Here is a 15,752-nt window from a genome sequence, read left to right as displayed (position 1 = left end):
AAGAACTGAAATTGAATTTACTTTATCTTGACAATTAAAAATGTACTATTTAAAAAAGTGAAAATAAAAAGTAAATAGTTATATATACATTGTGCCACATTGGGACTTTATGAAAGTTTTGACAAAACATTTTTTTATATAATCCTCGTCGTTGTCCAGAGGCACGTATGTTGGATCACTTTGACTCTACATAAACCCAAACCAGGTTAAACAATTATCCACAACTCAAAACAATTGATACAAAATTACTTGTTTAAACTTACCGCTTGTACTGGTCCAACCGACACGTCGTCGAATTGCTCGCGAGAGATGTGGTTGTTTTCAAACAACCATCGCCAAGTATCAAATTCTGTATGTTGCTCCCTATACTTGACCATCTCTCTGGTTGGTCGAGAGAGAGTGACATTTTCCTAAGTTAGCAATAACAATACCAAATTATCAACTACAATCTTTATAATCAACGATCGACGTTATTATTCAAATAATCTTACATATTTATCCTTCCAAGCTCCCTTGCCTTCTGAGACATAGTGCGTGGGAGTTTGTCTTGCGCGGGCCTCATGTTGTTGTCTATATGATGAGCCCGTCGCAGCTTGATCGCTCTTCTCTTGAATTGCCCACTCCCACTCCCCGTCTGCCATGTTGCCACCGCGGTTACTCTTGTGTGGATCTCTGACCTGGTTGGCTGGTGCGTGCCGCACACTGGACTACTTATTTTTTAGAAATGTCTTTATGTAGCCCTCCAACCATTATTGTGAAAAACGTTGATCGGGGGCGTTTGGAAATCTAGCTAACAGAGCGTCCTCAATGTACCGTGCATGATCGGACAAATGTCTCTGAACTTTATAAAAAAATTCTTATATGTTGAATGCATAAGAATTTGTAGATGGTGTCGAAATGCCCTACCCTATGCTGTGCCGAAATCAACCTCCCCGCCATATTTAACCTTGTAGTAGCGCCCATGTGTGTCTAGCACGGGTGCATCAGTATCCTCGTCCTCTGCGTCAGGGATGGCACGCTATGAAAGTGGGGACTCCATTCCCCCTCCACTACCAAAACATGCGAAACCACAAGATCCGCCTCCACTTCGTCTCTCACAGCACTCGTTGCCCTGAGACGAGCGTCGATGCACGCTGCGAGAGGAAGTCCGTCGACGATGTTCTGGCGAAGCCGAAGTTGAATGGAGTGGTGTAGGACCCTGTGATGCCATGGGAGTAGGACCCTGCGATGCAAGGGGAGTAGGACCCTGTGATGGAATAGGAGTACGATGAATGGAAGGGAGAGTAGAGGGAGGTGCCGCCGGTGCGAGGCTCTATAGGTAAGGAGTCCCTCCCTGACTCCCCCATGGTATAGTCTGCGGAGAAATGCCATAGGCGCAAGCTTCTGTGGAGTGTAGCGGCCAAAAAAATCCTCCGTCAAACGGAGGTACTGCTCTCGTAAAGAGATAGCCCGTTGTAAGTCAGGATCTATGACCGGTGCAGGAATCTGAGAAGGGTAGGTGTAGGATGGCCATGCCTGCAAATAACAAAAAAAAAACATATGACACTCATGGTTTATGGTTAATATGTAGAAAAAAAATTTATTTCTTTGCTTGTTCTCACTGACTCAAGACTCGGGTCCATTGGAGGCGATGTCCACCCCAAGTGGGAGCCCACCTGAGATGTGAACCAACCAAAAGAAGAGCCAGCTGGCTGCTCCTCACCAGTTGGTTTGTTGTCAGACATCTACATTACAAAGAGCAATATAAGATTAAGCTTTCCACCCTACTCACTCATCTAAATATACGTACACAAGTATACTACCACACAAACATGTAGATACATATACATACTAGTAGATCTAAGTAGAGGCTAGTAGTACCAAAGGTCAACTGCACCTCTTTAGATATCATCACAGTCTCAACCGTGGTAAAAACCAAAGGTACGTTGCGGTAATCCATGCATGAGTGGATCAATGACCGCAACGCCATGATTAAAAAAGGACTATACCCAAGAGGAAGCGTATAACCTTCGGATGCTATGCTCCCGCACTTAGAGCCTACATACATGCATAAACAGATATATGTGTACACACATATATGCGTTAAGGTTGTAAATGTAGCCATCATTTTGTGTTGGCTTCACCTAAATTCAACATCTAATTGATCAATTGATCGTAACATTACAATTCTATGTAATGCAATAAGTGATTCTATTTCTCTCACTCTATCTCTCTCTCTCTCTCTCCATCCCAAAGTCATGACTGCGCCTCCATGTAAAGCAAGCACTCTCAAAGATGAGCAGCCAAACATGGATGACATCTTCTGCCGAGGCATGGAGGTCTCGGCTAAGGTCATGGTGGCTTTGGACTTGGGCACCACTTTTTTAGGCTTCACATACTTACGTGCATAAACAGAATGTCCACACATATATATGTTAAGGTTGTAAATGTAGCCATCGTTTTGTGTTGGCTGCACCTAAATTCAACGTCTAAGTGATCAATTGATCATAACATTACAATTCTCTCCCAGAGGATATATATATTAGCATACAAACACGTAGATACATACACATACTAGTAGACCTTAGTAGAGGCTAGTAGTGCCAAAGTTCAACTGCACCTCTTTAGATATCATCGCAGTCTCAATCGTGGTAAAACCAAAGGTACATTGCGGTAATCCATGCATGAATGGATCAATGACTGCAACGCCACGATTAAAAAAGGACTATACCCAAGAGGAAGCGTCTAACCTTCGGATGCTATGCTCCCATACTTAGTGCCTACATACATGTGTAAATAGATATATATGTACACACATATATATGTTAAGGTTGTAAATGTAGCCATCGTTTTGTGTTGGCTACACCTAAATTCAACATCTAAGTGATCAATTGATCCTAACATTACAATTCTAATGTAATGCAATAAGTAATTCTATTTCTCTCACTCTATCTCTCTCTCTCCATCCCAGAGTCATGTTTGCGCCTCCATGTAAAGCACGCACTCTCAGAGATGAGAAGCCAAACGTGGATGACATCTTCTGCCGAGGCATGGAGGTCTCGGCTAAGGTCATGGTGACTTTGGACTTGGGCACCACTTTTTGGGGCTTCACGTACGTCCAGAAGAGCGACCCCAAGGACATCCACCATGTTATAGAATGGCCTCACAAAGTGAGGCAGCCGCTTCATCCCGTTATTGCAAAACATAGATCAGCATGTTTTACAAGTGGAACCCATTGTCTTCTACCTACACCCTCCAAACTTGGGGATGGGCTGCCCTTCGCTTTCTCTCTCTTTCTCTCCCTCTTTCTTTCTCTATCTCTTTCCCTCTCTCCATCTCTTTCTCTATCTCTCTTTCTTTCTCTCCCTCTCTTTCTCTACCTCTTTCCCTCTATCTCTCTCTTTCTCTCCCTCTTTCCCTCTCTCCATCTCTCCATCTCTTTCTCTCCCTCTTTCCCTCTCTCCATCTCTTTCTTTCTCTCCCTCTCTTTCTCTACCTCTTTCCTTCTATCTCTCTCTTTCTCTTCCTCTTTCCATCTCTTTCTCTTTCTCTCCCTCTTTCCCTCTCGTTCTCTCTCTCTTTCTTTCTCTCCCTCTCCCTCTTTCCCTCTATCTCTCTCTTTCTCTCCCTCTTTCCCTCTCTTTCTCTCTCTCTCTCTCTCTCTCTCTCTTCCTCTCTATCTACTCTCCCTCTATCTCTCTCTCTTTTTCTTTCTCTCTCTTTCTTTCTCTCCCTCTCTATCTACTCTCTCTCTTTTCCTATCCCTATTTCCCTCTATCTCTCTCTTTCTCGCCCTCTTTCCCTCTCTCACTCTATCTCTCCCTCTTTCCCTCTCTCCCTCTATCTCTCTCTCTTTATTTCTCTACCTCTCTATCTCTCTCTTTCTCTCCCTCTTTCTATCTCTTCCTCTCATTCTCTTTCTCTCTCTCCCTCTCTCTATCTCTATTCCTCTCTTTCTCTATCTCTCCCTCTTTCTATCTCTTCCTCTTTTTCTCTATGTCTCTTTCTTCCTCTCTATCTACTCTCCCTCTATCTCTCCCTCTCTCTATCTCTATTCCTCTCTCCCTCTTTCTATCTCTTCCTCTCTTTCTCTCTATCTCTTTCCCTCTCTATCTAGTCTCTCTCTTTCCCTCTCTCCCTCTATCTCTCTCTCTTTCTTTCTCTATCTCTCTGTTTCCCTCTTTCTTTCCCTCTCTTTCTCTTTCTCTTTCTTTCTCTCTCTATTCCTCTCTTTCTCTCCCTCTCTCTCTCTCTCTCCCTATCTCTCTCTCTTTCTTTCTATACATCTCTTTCTCCCTCTCTATCTCTCTCTCTCTCCCTCTTTCTATCTCTTCCTCTCTTTCTCTATCTCTCTTTCTTTCTCTCCCTCTCTATCTACTCTCTCTCTTTCCCTCTCTCCCTCTTTCTATCTCTCCCTCTCTCTATCTCTATTCCTCTCTTTCCCTCTCTCCCTCTATCTCTCCCTCTTTTTATCTCTTTCTCTCTATCTCTTTCCCTCTCTATCTACTCTCTCTCTCTTTCCCTCTCTCCCTCTCTTTCCCTCTCTCTCTATTCCTCTCTCTCTCTCTCTCTCTCTCTCTCTCTCTCTCTATTTAACATTTCTCTCTCTCTCTTTAAATCTCTCTCTTTCCCTCTCTCTCTCTCTATCATTAATTATCTCTCTCTATTTATCTACCTCTATCCCTCTTTCTCTCTCACTCTCTTTATCTATTTCTCTCCTTCTTTATCTATTTCTCTCTCTCTATTTAACATTTACCTATCTTTATCTAACATTTCTCTCCCTCTCTCTCTCTTTATCTATTTCTCTCCCTCTCTTTAAATCTCTCTCTCTCTCTCTCTCTCTCTCTCTCTCTCTCTCTCTCTCTCTCATTTAACACTATCCAAACAATCATTTCCAAAACGTGCGTGACAAATCAATCATTTTCGAACATGCATAGCAAAGCAACCATTTTCAAACGTGCTTAGCAAAACAACCATTTCAAACAAGCCGTGTGAAACAACTGTTTCCTAATGAACGAGATATGTTATAATGGATTCTCTATTTTCTCTATTTTATTTATTTATGTGTGTGTGTGTGTGTATATGTGTGTGTGTGTAGTAAAAAACAAAAGGGAAAGAGGGAGGATGTGCTTCTATGTTTACCTCTTCTTTGTAGCGCGGGTGAGCTTCGAATAGGTTGAGCGTCCAAAGAAGATGGCAGAATCCCCGCTTGCCAAAACTTGCACGAAACCCTCTTTGACGAAACTTGAGAAGCTTGGAGAAGAAGAGAGGGGGAAGGGAGAGGTGGGGGGGGGGGGGAGGCTTGTTGAAGGAGAGAAAGATGGGGAGTGGGGGAGGGGAGGAGGGGGAAGTCTTGTGAGCGATGGCGGAGAGCAAGAAACGCAGGGAAGGCAGGGTACGCTGCAAAAACGCGGCATACTATGCCTTCTTTTCTTTTTTAGGCGCCAGTTATTATCGCGACTATTACCGCCCATATCACCGCGGTCAGTCATTTCAAACAAATACATGCGAATCCGAGGTTGCGGGGGGGGGGGGGGGGGGTACAAACCACCTCCCCTACCCTTAGCTATACATTATTTTATTTTTTAGCCTTTTGAGTTTTTTAATGAAGATTTTTATTTTTTTATGGATACTTTATTTTGTATACTTTTAAATGTTTAATAATTGAATTTTTAAAATCTCTTTTAGTTAAAAAATAATTTTAATACTCATTGTCATTTTTTGACTTTAACTATATGTAATTTTTCTAATGAAATTAAGTGTTCTTTTAATTATTTATGTTTTACGATACATGACTAAATAAACAACTTTTCGCATGTGCAGGACATCGACTGGGATGATCGTGGTCCTCCTGGAGGGCTCGTTGGCTCAAGGAAAAACTACCTTGTCCTTGCGCCAAGTGCAAAAGGGCAATTCTTCGCTTGAGGCACATTGCTTTGGAGCACGTGGAGAACGAAGGGCTTTGGCATCCTCGGAAAAGCGCTCAGAGAGATGATAGCATGACTCACCCGTCGCTTGAGGAAGTGTCCCATTGGTCTCTGTTCGGTGGTGGTGCACCGGGGCGCAGGGCCAAACGACAGAGCTAAGAGCGACTCGACGATTTAGGTGCACTGCATGGTGATCCTGCCGTTGGCTCTACGTCGGCAGCTCCTACAGCGTCTTCTTCACACTTTGAGGTAGAGGATGAGTGCATGTTCGACATGTGGATGAGTTACTAGCTTATGAGCGTGACGTGTGCGAAGAAGATTGTCAGCCCTGCACTAAACGGGCTGCCAAAACGGAGGATAGATTGATGACGAGTGCCCAGACACCTCTTTACGACGGTGCACGGTACTTGGTGCTCTCAGCATCGTTGGAGGTACTCAACTTGCAAGCAAAATATGTTGGAGTAATGCAAGTGTCGATGCACTACTTCTGTAAGTATGGAATGTGGCTTTTATATACTCTCTCCCTCTCTCTTTATGGTGTTGTCTTCTAGGAATTATACTAATACGCATGTTTGTTGTAGTTTGATGGGAAAAATGTTGCCAGTTGATCACCACATGCCTCCAGATCGTCGACGAGCTAGATCGTATGTCACTGCACTTGGATGGATTATGAGTCCATCCATGCATGCGTCAATGATTGCATGCTATACCGCAAGGAGCATGCACATGCTACCTCATGTCTCGTGTGCAGGGAGGCACAATACAAGACAGGTGTGAGCGGGGCACACCTACCCCGTAAGGTATTAAGTTATTTTCCATTAATTCCTCGTATCCAACACATGTTTAAAAGCAGGTCTATCGTGGAGCTTCTCGCGTGACACTCAAACCATCACTCAAATGATGGAATAATGCGTGTCCCTGCCGATTCACCTGCATGGAGGCACATGTTTAAAAGCAGGTCTATCGTGGAGCTTCTCGCGTGACACTCAAACCATCACTCAAATGATGGAATAATGTGTGTCCCTGCCGATTCACTTGCATGGAGGCACATAGAAACTCAATGGCCAGAGTTTGGGTTGGAGCCTCGACACTTGAGGCTTGGGTTAGCAAGTGATGGTGTCAACCCCTTCGGCACTAAGTCTACTTCATGGAGCACTTGGCCTATGGTGATCACCAACTACAATATTCCACCATGGGAGACAACCAAGAAGGGCAATATACTTCTTTCCTTGCTTGTGCCAAGGAAGTACAAAGTGTCAAATATTGACATTTACCTCGAGCCCCTCATCGAGGAGTTGGAGGAGTTATGGAGAGGCATTCTTGTTGTCGATGTCTCACTTGCAAAGGGGGGAAGAGAGGCTCAAGTGAGGGGAATCCTTATGTGGACTATGCACAACTATTCTAAGCTTGGAGAGATTCCTGGTAATCCTCTGTCCTCTCTCTCTCTCTCTCTCTCTCTCTCTCTCTCTCTCTCTCTCTCTCTCTCTCTCTCTCTCTCTCTCTACCTTTAGCGCCCTTTAGCTCACTTTAGTTCACTCATCTCTCTCACCATATGATATGTATGCAGGGTTGTCCACATCGGGCCACAATGCATGTCCTACTTGTGGGCCATCGTTGGTGACGGAGAGGCCAGATTCCTTGCGCAAGGTAACCTATCCAAAAAACCATCATTTCTTACCCCAAGGGCATATTAAGCACAAGGCTCCAACAAATGGGAAGGCTCCTCTAAAGCTCACAATGGCAGATTGGGCAACCATTTGGGAGGAACACCACAAAAACAATTTGGCTCCGTGTCCTCCACCAAAAGGTATGTCGAGGTATTCCATATTTTTAAGGCTTCCATATTGGAAGGACTTAAAAATACACCACCTCTCGGATCCCATGCACATATTCAAGAATGTAGCCCAAACACTATGGGACCACATTATTGGCAAGAAGGACTCTTTGGGTGCGAGGGAGGATTTGAGGCTTTTAAAACGTCTCCACGCCTCTGCCACTCCACGGAGTGCCCCGAATGGAAAGATGTGCTTCCTAAAGCACCATGGATGCTAGCAAAAGAAGAATAAGACAAGGTGAAGGGTACCATTGCCTCTATTCGCACACCAACAGGATACATGAGGTTGCTAAAGGGAGATTTCACAAAAGCGAAGAAGGGTGGAAGCATTCAATTGTATGCGTTGAAGTCCCACGATTGGCACAAGATGCTTCAGGTATTCTCATACTCCCTACTCTATCTATAGTTTGTGTGTATGACTATCACTCACTTTTCCTTTTCCTGATTTACATTGTAGTTCATTCTGCCGGTGAGTATGTGTATATGTTGGGACAAGAAAGTCAGGGACGCTATTTCCAAATTAGGAGAGCTAGTAAGGTACACCACAAGACTCCTCTCGACTACACCTTTTTTATGTACACAATAATTTCAACTAGCACTTAGTGTATCCTTGTGTGTTTTCTTGTAGATTTGTGAGCTCCAAGGAAATCGAAATAGATGCTATCTCTGTTGCTCAAACACTTGCAACAAAAAATGTGTGTGCCATTGAGGATGCATTTCCTCGATCGGCCCTTCTTAGTCAAATTCACCTCTTGGTTCACGTGGTGGAGGAGATAGCTATATGTGGAGTAGTGCACGCACGATGGATGTTCTTCTTAGAGAGGTTTTTAAAGACTCAAAGATTTTGTGCGGCTACTGTCTCAACTAGAGGCATGTATGGCCGAAGGGCGGATTATTCATGAGGCATTTGTTTACATATCAGAGTATTTGGCACAAGTTGATCCTTCAATGCCTCGCAGGTGGTCAGACGACGAAGATTCAAGGATGACTTCACACTTGACAAGTGGAAAGGGGAAACTACTTAACATGGATATGAATCTATCCCGAGTGGTCGATAACTTTTGCATTCTCAATACAAAGATTACGACCAAGTGGGTGGACTTGGGGACAGTGGCGAAGGCAAGGCGTTTGCAAGAGAGAGAATCATGGAAACAAGCACATGGAGGAAGGAGGGCACCCCCAGTGCCTAGACACCTTGCATGTTTCCCAAATCTCATTAGTGCAAAGTGGATTCATGAGATAATGACAAAAGCAAAAGTGTGCAGAGAAAACATCACCAGCAAAGAATGGGAGTATGCAAAGGTTGCGTACCAAAGGTAGAGTACTCATATACCTAAACCATATTGTAAATTTTTTTCTTGATTTTATCTTTGTATTTGATAAAAGATATTTTCCTATTTTGTAGTGCCTTTCCTTTAACTCTATGTGGTCAAAGGGTCGTCACTTTTGTACGCGCCACATTGACGAGGGTAGAACCACCATGGATTGTGACACAGACGGTGAAGATACCAGGTATTGTGAAACTATTGAAAGGATACTAAAGGTTAATTTTAGAACCTTTCATACCTTCATCTTCAAGTGCAAATGGTTTGCAAATGTGTCTAGACGACATGAGAATGGCCTCTACATGGTGGACTCTAGTGTACATCACACAGGGTGGTATGAAAATTTAGTTTTACCACGCAATTGTCAGCAGGTGAGTGACAGCTACCTTTTTTCCTCTTGTTTGCTTGTAACATTATTATACCAATGTTACTCACTTTGAGCTTCCCTTTTAAAGGTCATCTATATCCCAGCAATCCACCAACCAAAACTTTGGTTTGTAATTTCCGTAACACCTTAGGGGAGAACCATTTTTTCCACTAATGAAGTGGAGACCATCTCGACCCTCTTCCACCTCCAACTTTGGATGAGGTGGAGACAGAGGAGAGAGAGGTTGATGAATCAAGTCCAACGGCGACAAGTCTTAGCGAGGATGATTGTCATGATGATGAAGATGATGAGATGGAGGATGATGAATTCGAAGATGATATCTACTACAGCAAATAGGCTTTTGCCATGCAACTTAAACGCCCCTGGGAAAGCATTTCCGCCATAGCGTCTGGACTGGGCCTTATATCGCGCGCCTCCTTCTTCCCCCTCTTCTCTTTCTCTCTCTCTCTTTCTTTCTCTTCATTTTTATATTTCAAAATTATATACAATACTCTTTAATTTTTATTGAGAGGAGAGAAACACCAAAATTTGAAGGAGGGGAGGGGGGAGTTAATCCAGAATTTGAAAGTTTAGGCGCTAAATTTGGGCAGCGGATATAACGACGATAATGGACGCGGTAATAACAACGGATACAGTCACGGTAATACTTTAAACACACAAAAAAAACCCCGCCCTCCTCTCTCTTGTTTCTCTCATTGAATTTACATCTTCTCTCTACAAAATGCGATAAAACAGCGCGGTAAACACTTGGAGATTTTCATAGTGTATGTGTATATGTCGGGACAAGAAAGTCAGGGATGTTATTTTTAAACTTGGAGAGCTAGTAAGATATACCACAAGACTCCACTCAACTACACTTTTTTTATGTACACAATAATCTCAACTAGCACTTAGTGTATCCTTGTGTGTTTTCTTGCAGATTTGTGAGCTCCAAGGAAATTGAAATAGATGTTATCCCTGCTGCTCAAACACTTGTAACAGAAACTGTGTGTGCCTTCAAGGATGCATTTTCTCGATCGGTCCTTCTTAGTCAAATCCACCTCTTGGTTCACATAGTGGAGGAGATCACTATATGTGGAGCAGTGCACACACGATGGATGTTCTTCTTAGAGAAGTTTAAAAGACTCTCAAAGATTTTGTGCAGCATGATCTCAACCAGAGGTATGTATGGCCAAAGGGTGGATTGTGCAAGAGGCGTTTTTTTTACATCTCAGAGTATTTGGCACAAGTTGATCCTTCAATGCCTCGCATGTGGTTAGACGAGGAAGATGCAAGGATGACTTCACACTTGCCAAGTGGAAAGGTAAAACTACTTAACATGGATATAAATCTATCCCGAATGGTCAATAACTTTTGTATTCTCAATATGAAGATTACGACCAAGTGGGTGGACTTGTGGACAGTGGCGAAGGCAAGGCGTTTGCAAGAGAGAGAATCATGGAAACAAGCACATGGAGGAAGGAGGACACCCCCAGTGCCTAGACACCTTGCATGTTTCCCAAATCTCATTAGTGCAAAGTGGATTCATGAGAGAATGACAAAAGCAAAAGTGTGCAGAGAAAACATCACCAGCAAAGAATGGGAGTATGCAAAGGTTGCGTACCAAAGATAGAGTACTCATATACTTAAACCATATTGTAAATTTTTTTCTTGATTTTATCTTTGTATTTGATAAAAGATATTTTCCTATTTTGTAGTGCCTTTCCTTTAACTCTATGTGGTCAAAGGGTCGTCACTTTCGTATGCGCCACATTGACGAGGGTAGAACCACCATGGATTGTGACACAGACGGTGAAGATACCAGGTATTGTAAAACTATTGAAAGGATACTAAAGGCTAATTTTAGAACCTTTCATACCTTCATCTTCAAGTGCAAATGGTTTGCAAATGTGTCTAGACGACATGAGAATGGCCTCTACATGGTGGACTCTAGTGTGCATCACACAAGGTGGTATGAAAATTTAGTTTTACCACGCAATTGTCAGCAGGTGAGTGACAGCTACCTTTTTTCCTCTTGTTTGCTTGTAACATTATTATACCAATGTTACTCACTTTGAGCTTCCCTTTTAAAGGTCATCTATATCCCAGCAATCCACCAACCAAAACTTTGGTTTGTAATTTCCGTAACACCTTAGGGGAGAACCATTTTTTCCACTAATGAAGTGGAGACCATCTCGACCCTCTTCCACCTCCAACTTTGGATGAGGTGGAGACAAAGGAGAGAGAGGTCGATGAATCAAGTCCAACGGCGACAAGTCTTAGCGAGGATGATTGTCATGATCATGAAGATGATGAGATGGAGGATGACGAATTCGAAGATGATGAAGCCAACGCATCCACAAATGATAGTTCTGTTTCTCTCTTTATTGATTTAGTAGCCATGGGCTTAGAATTGGATGATGCTTCATATAGGGATCTTTTGGAAGATGCACTATAAGAGGAGTTGTCTATAATCGCTAACATTGCCGCGGAAAAACAAAGGAAAAAGGAGAGAGAAAAATTTACGTGGGCGGCAATAACCGCATCTATGAACGCGATCGTGGTTTATCAGCAATAAGCGCGGTAATAGTCGCGGAAATATATCCACTGCTTTTACCGCGACCTTTGCCGTTGTTATTATCGCGTATATTACCGCTAAACGCCAATTCAAAAATAAAGGTGCTCATTTGGGCCGCCCAAATTTGGGTGGCCCAAATGAGCACCTTTATTTTTGACCTGCATAAAACAATATGACATCAATTCTTTTTTGAAAAAGTATAAAAAATACCAAAGAAATGAAATTGAATTTACTTTACCTTGACAATTAAAAATGTAGAAGATCAAATATTACAATAAAAAGTAAATAGTTGTATATACATTGTGCCACATTGGGACTTTACGAAAGAAAACATTTTTTTATCTAATCCTCGTCGTCGTCCAGAGGCACGTATTTTGGATCACTTTGACTTTACATAAACCCAAACCAAATTAAACAATTATCCACAGCTCGAAACAATTGATACAAAATTACTTGTTTAAACTTACTGCTTGTAGTGGTCCAACCGCCGCGTCGAATTGCTCGCGAGAGATGTGGTTGTTTTCAAACAACCATCGCCTGGTATTAAATTATGTATGTTGCTCCCGATACTTGACCATCTCTCTGGTTGATAGAGAGAGAGTGACATTTTCCTAAGTTAGCAATAACAATACCAAATTATCAACTACAATCTTTATAATCAACGATCGACATTATAATTCAAATAATCTTACATATTTATCATTCCAAGCTCCCTTGCCTTCTGAGCCATAGTGCGTGGGATTTTGTTTTGCGCGGGCTTCACGTTGTTGTCTATATGATAAGCCCATCGCAGCTTGATCGCTCTTCTCTTGAATTGCCCACTCTCACTCCGCGTCTACCATGTTTCTACCGCGGTAACTCCTGTCTGGATCTCTGACCTGGTTGGCTGCTACGCGCGCACACTGGACTGCTTGTTTTTTAGAAATGTCTTTATGTAGCCTACCAACCATTGTTGTGAAAAACGTTGATCGGGGGTGTTTGGAAATCTAGCTAACAGAGCATCCTCAACGTACCGTGCATGATCAGGCAGTTGGTCTCTGAACTTTATAAAACAATTCTTATACGTTGAATGTATAAGAATTTGTAGATGGCATCAAAATGCCCTGCCATGTGCTATCCCGAAATCAACCTCCCCGCCATATTTAACCGTGTAGTAGGCCCATGCATGTTTGGCATGGGTGTCTCAGTATCCTCGTCCTCTGCGTTAGGCACGCTCTGAAAGTGGGGACTCCGTTCCCCCGCCACTACCAAAACATGTGAAACCACAAGATCCGCCTCCGCTTCGTCTCTCACGGCGCTCATTGCCTTGAGACGAGCGTCGACGCGCGCTGCCAGAGGAAGTCCGTTGACGATGTTCTGGCAAAGCCGGAGTGGAATGGAGTGGCATAGGACCCTGTGATGCCATGGAGTAGGACCCTGTGATGCAAGGGGAGTAGGACCCTACAATGGAATAGGAGTAGGACGATAGGAAGGGAGAGTAGAGGGAGGTTCCGTCAGTGAGAGGCCCTATAGGTAAGGAGTCCCTCCCTGACTCCCCCATGGTGTAGTTTGCGGAGAAATGCCGTAGGTCGCAAGTTGCTGCGGAGCGTAGCGGTCAAACAAATCCTCCGTCGAACGGAGGTACTGCTCTCGTAAAGAGATAGCCAGCTGTAAGTCAGGATCTACAACCGGTGGAGGAATCTGAGAAGGGTAGGTGTAGGATGGCCATGCCTGCAAATAACAAAAAAAAAACCTATGACACTCCTAGTTTATGGTTAACTATGTAGAAACATTAACTATTTCCTTACTTGTTCTCACTGACTCAAGACTCGGGTCCAAGACTCAGGTCCAAGACTCGGGTCCACTCAAGGCGATGTCTACCCCGGGTGGGAGCCCAGCTGAGATGTGAACCAACCAAAAGAAGAGCCAGCTGGCTGCTCCTCACCAGTTGGTCTGTCATCTGACATCTACATTACAAAGAGCAATATAAGATTAAGTTTTCCACCCTATTCACTCATCTAAATATACGTACACAAGTATATTACCCCACAAACACATAGATACATATACATACTAGTAGACCTAAGTAGAGGCTAGTAGTGCCAAGGTCAAGTGCACCTCTTTAGATATCATCGCAGTCTCAACCGTGGTAAAACCAAAAGTACATTGCGGTAATCCATGTATGAGTGGAGCAATAACCGCAATGCCACAATAAAAAAGGACTATATCCAAGAGGAAGCGTCTAACCTTCGGATGCTATACTCCCGTACTTAGTGCCTACATACATGCATAAATAGATATATATGTTCACACATTTATATGTTAAGGTTGTAAATGTAGCCATTGTTTTGTGTTGGTTGCACCTAAATTCAACGTCTAAGTGATCAATTGATCGTAACATTACAATTCTCTCCCAGAGGATATGTATATTAGCACACAAACACGTAGATACATACACATACTAGTAGACCTAAGTAGAGGCTAGTAGTGCCAAAGGTCAACTGCACCTCTTTAGATATCATCGCAATCTCAACCGTGGTAAAACCAAAGGTACATTGCAGTAATCCATGCTTAAGTGGATCAATGACCGCAACGCCACGATTAAAAAAGGACTATACCCAAGAGGAAGCGTCTAACCTTCGGATGCTATGCTCATGTACTTAGTGCCTACATACATGCATAAATAGATATATATGTACACACATATATATATTAAGGTTGTAAATGTAGCCATCGTTTTGTGTTGGCTACACCTAAATTCAACATCTAAGCGATCAATTGATCATAACATTACAATTCTAATGTAATGCAATAAGTAAAACTATTTCTCTCACTAAGTCTGTCTCTCTCCATCCCAGAGTCATGCCTGCGCCTCCATGTAAAGCAAGCACTCTCAGAGATGAGAAGCCAAACATGGACGACATCTTCTGCCGAGGCATGGAGGTCTCGGCTAAGGTCATGGTGGCTTTGGAGTTGGCACCACTTTTTTGGGCTTCGCATACGTCCACAAGAGCGACCCCAGGGACATCCACCATGTCCTAGAATGGCCTCACAAACTGAGGCAGCCGCTTCATCCCGTTATTACAAAACATAGATCAGCATGTTTTGCAAGTGGAACCCATTGTCTTCTACCTACATCCTCCAAGCTTGGGGATGGGCTGCCCTTCGCTTTCTCTCTCTTTCTTTCTCTACCTCTCTTTCTCCCTCTCCTTCTCTCTCTCTTTCTCTACCTCTTTCCCTCTAACTCTCTCTTTCTCTCCCTCTTTCCCTCTCTCCCTCTCTTTCTCTATCTCTCTTTCTTTCTCTCCCTCTCTTTCTCTCTATCTCTATTCCTCTCTTTCTCTCCCTCTCTATCTACTCTCTCTCTTTCCCTATCCCTATTTCCCTCTATCTCTCTCTTTGTCTCCCTCTATCTCTCTCTTTCTTTCTCTACCTCTCTTTTTCTCTCCCTCGTTCCCTCTATCTCTCTCTTTCTCTCCCTCTTTCCCTCTCTCACCTATCTCTCCCTCTATCTCTCTCTCTCTCTCTTTCTTTCTCCCTCTTTCTTTCTCTCCCTCTTTCCCTCTCTCCCTCTATCTCTCTCTCTTTCTTTGTCTACCTCTCTTTCTCCCTCTGTTTCTCTCTCTTTTTCTCTCCCTCTTTCCCTCTCTCACTCTATCTCTCCCTCTATCTCTCTCTCTTTCTTTCTCCCTCTTTCCCTCTATCTCTCTCTTTCTCTCCCTCTATCTCTCTCTTTCTTTCTCTCCCTCTTTCCCTCTCTCTC

The sequence above is a fragment of the Adiantum capillus-veneris genome, chromosome 10 (genome assembly GCF_014529385.1).
Source record: "Adiantum capillus-veneris isolate H3 chromosome 10, ASM1452938v2, whole genome shotgun sequence".
Taxonomy (NCBI): Eukaryota; Viridiplantae; Streptophyta; class Polypodiopsida; order Polypodiales; family Pteridaceae; genus Adiantum; species Adiantum capillus-veneris.
The sequence above is the reverse complement of the archived record's forward strand: the minus strand, read 5'-3'. Positions refer to the sequence as shown.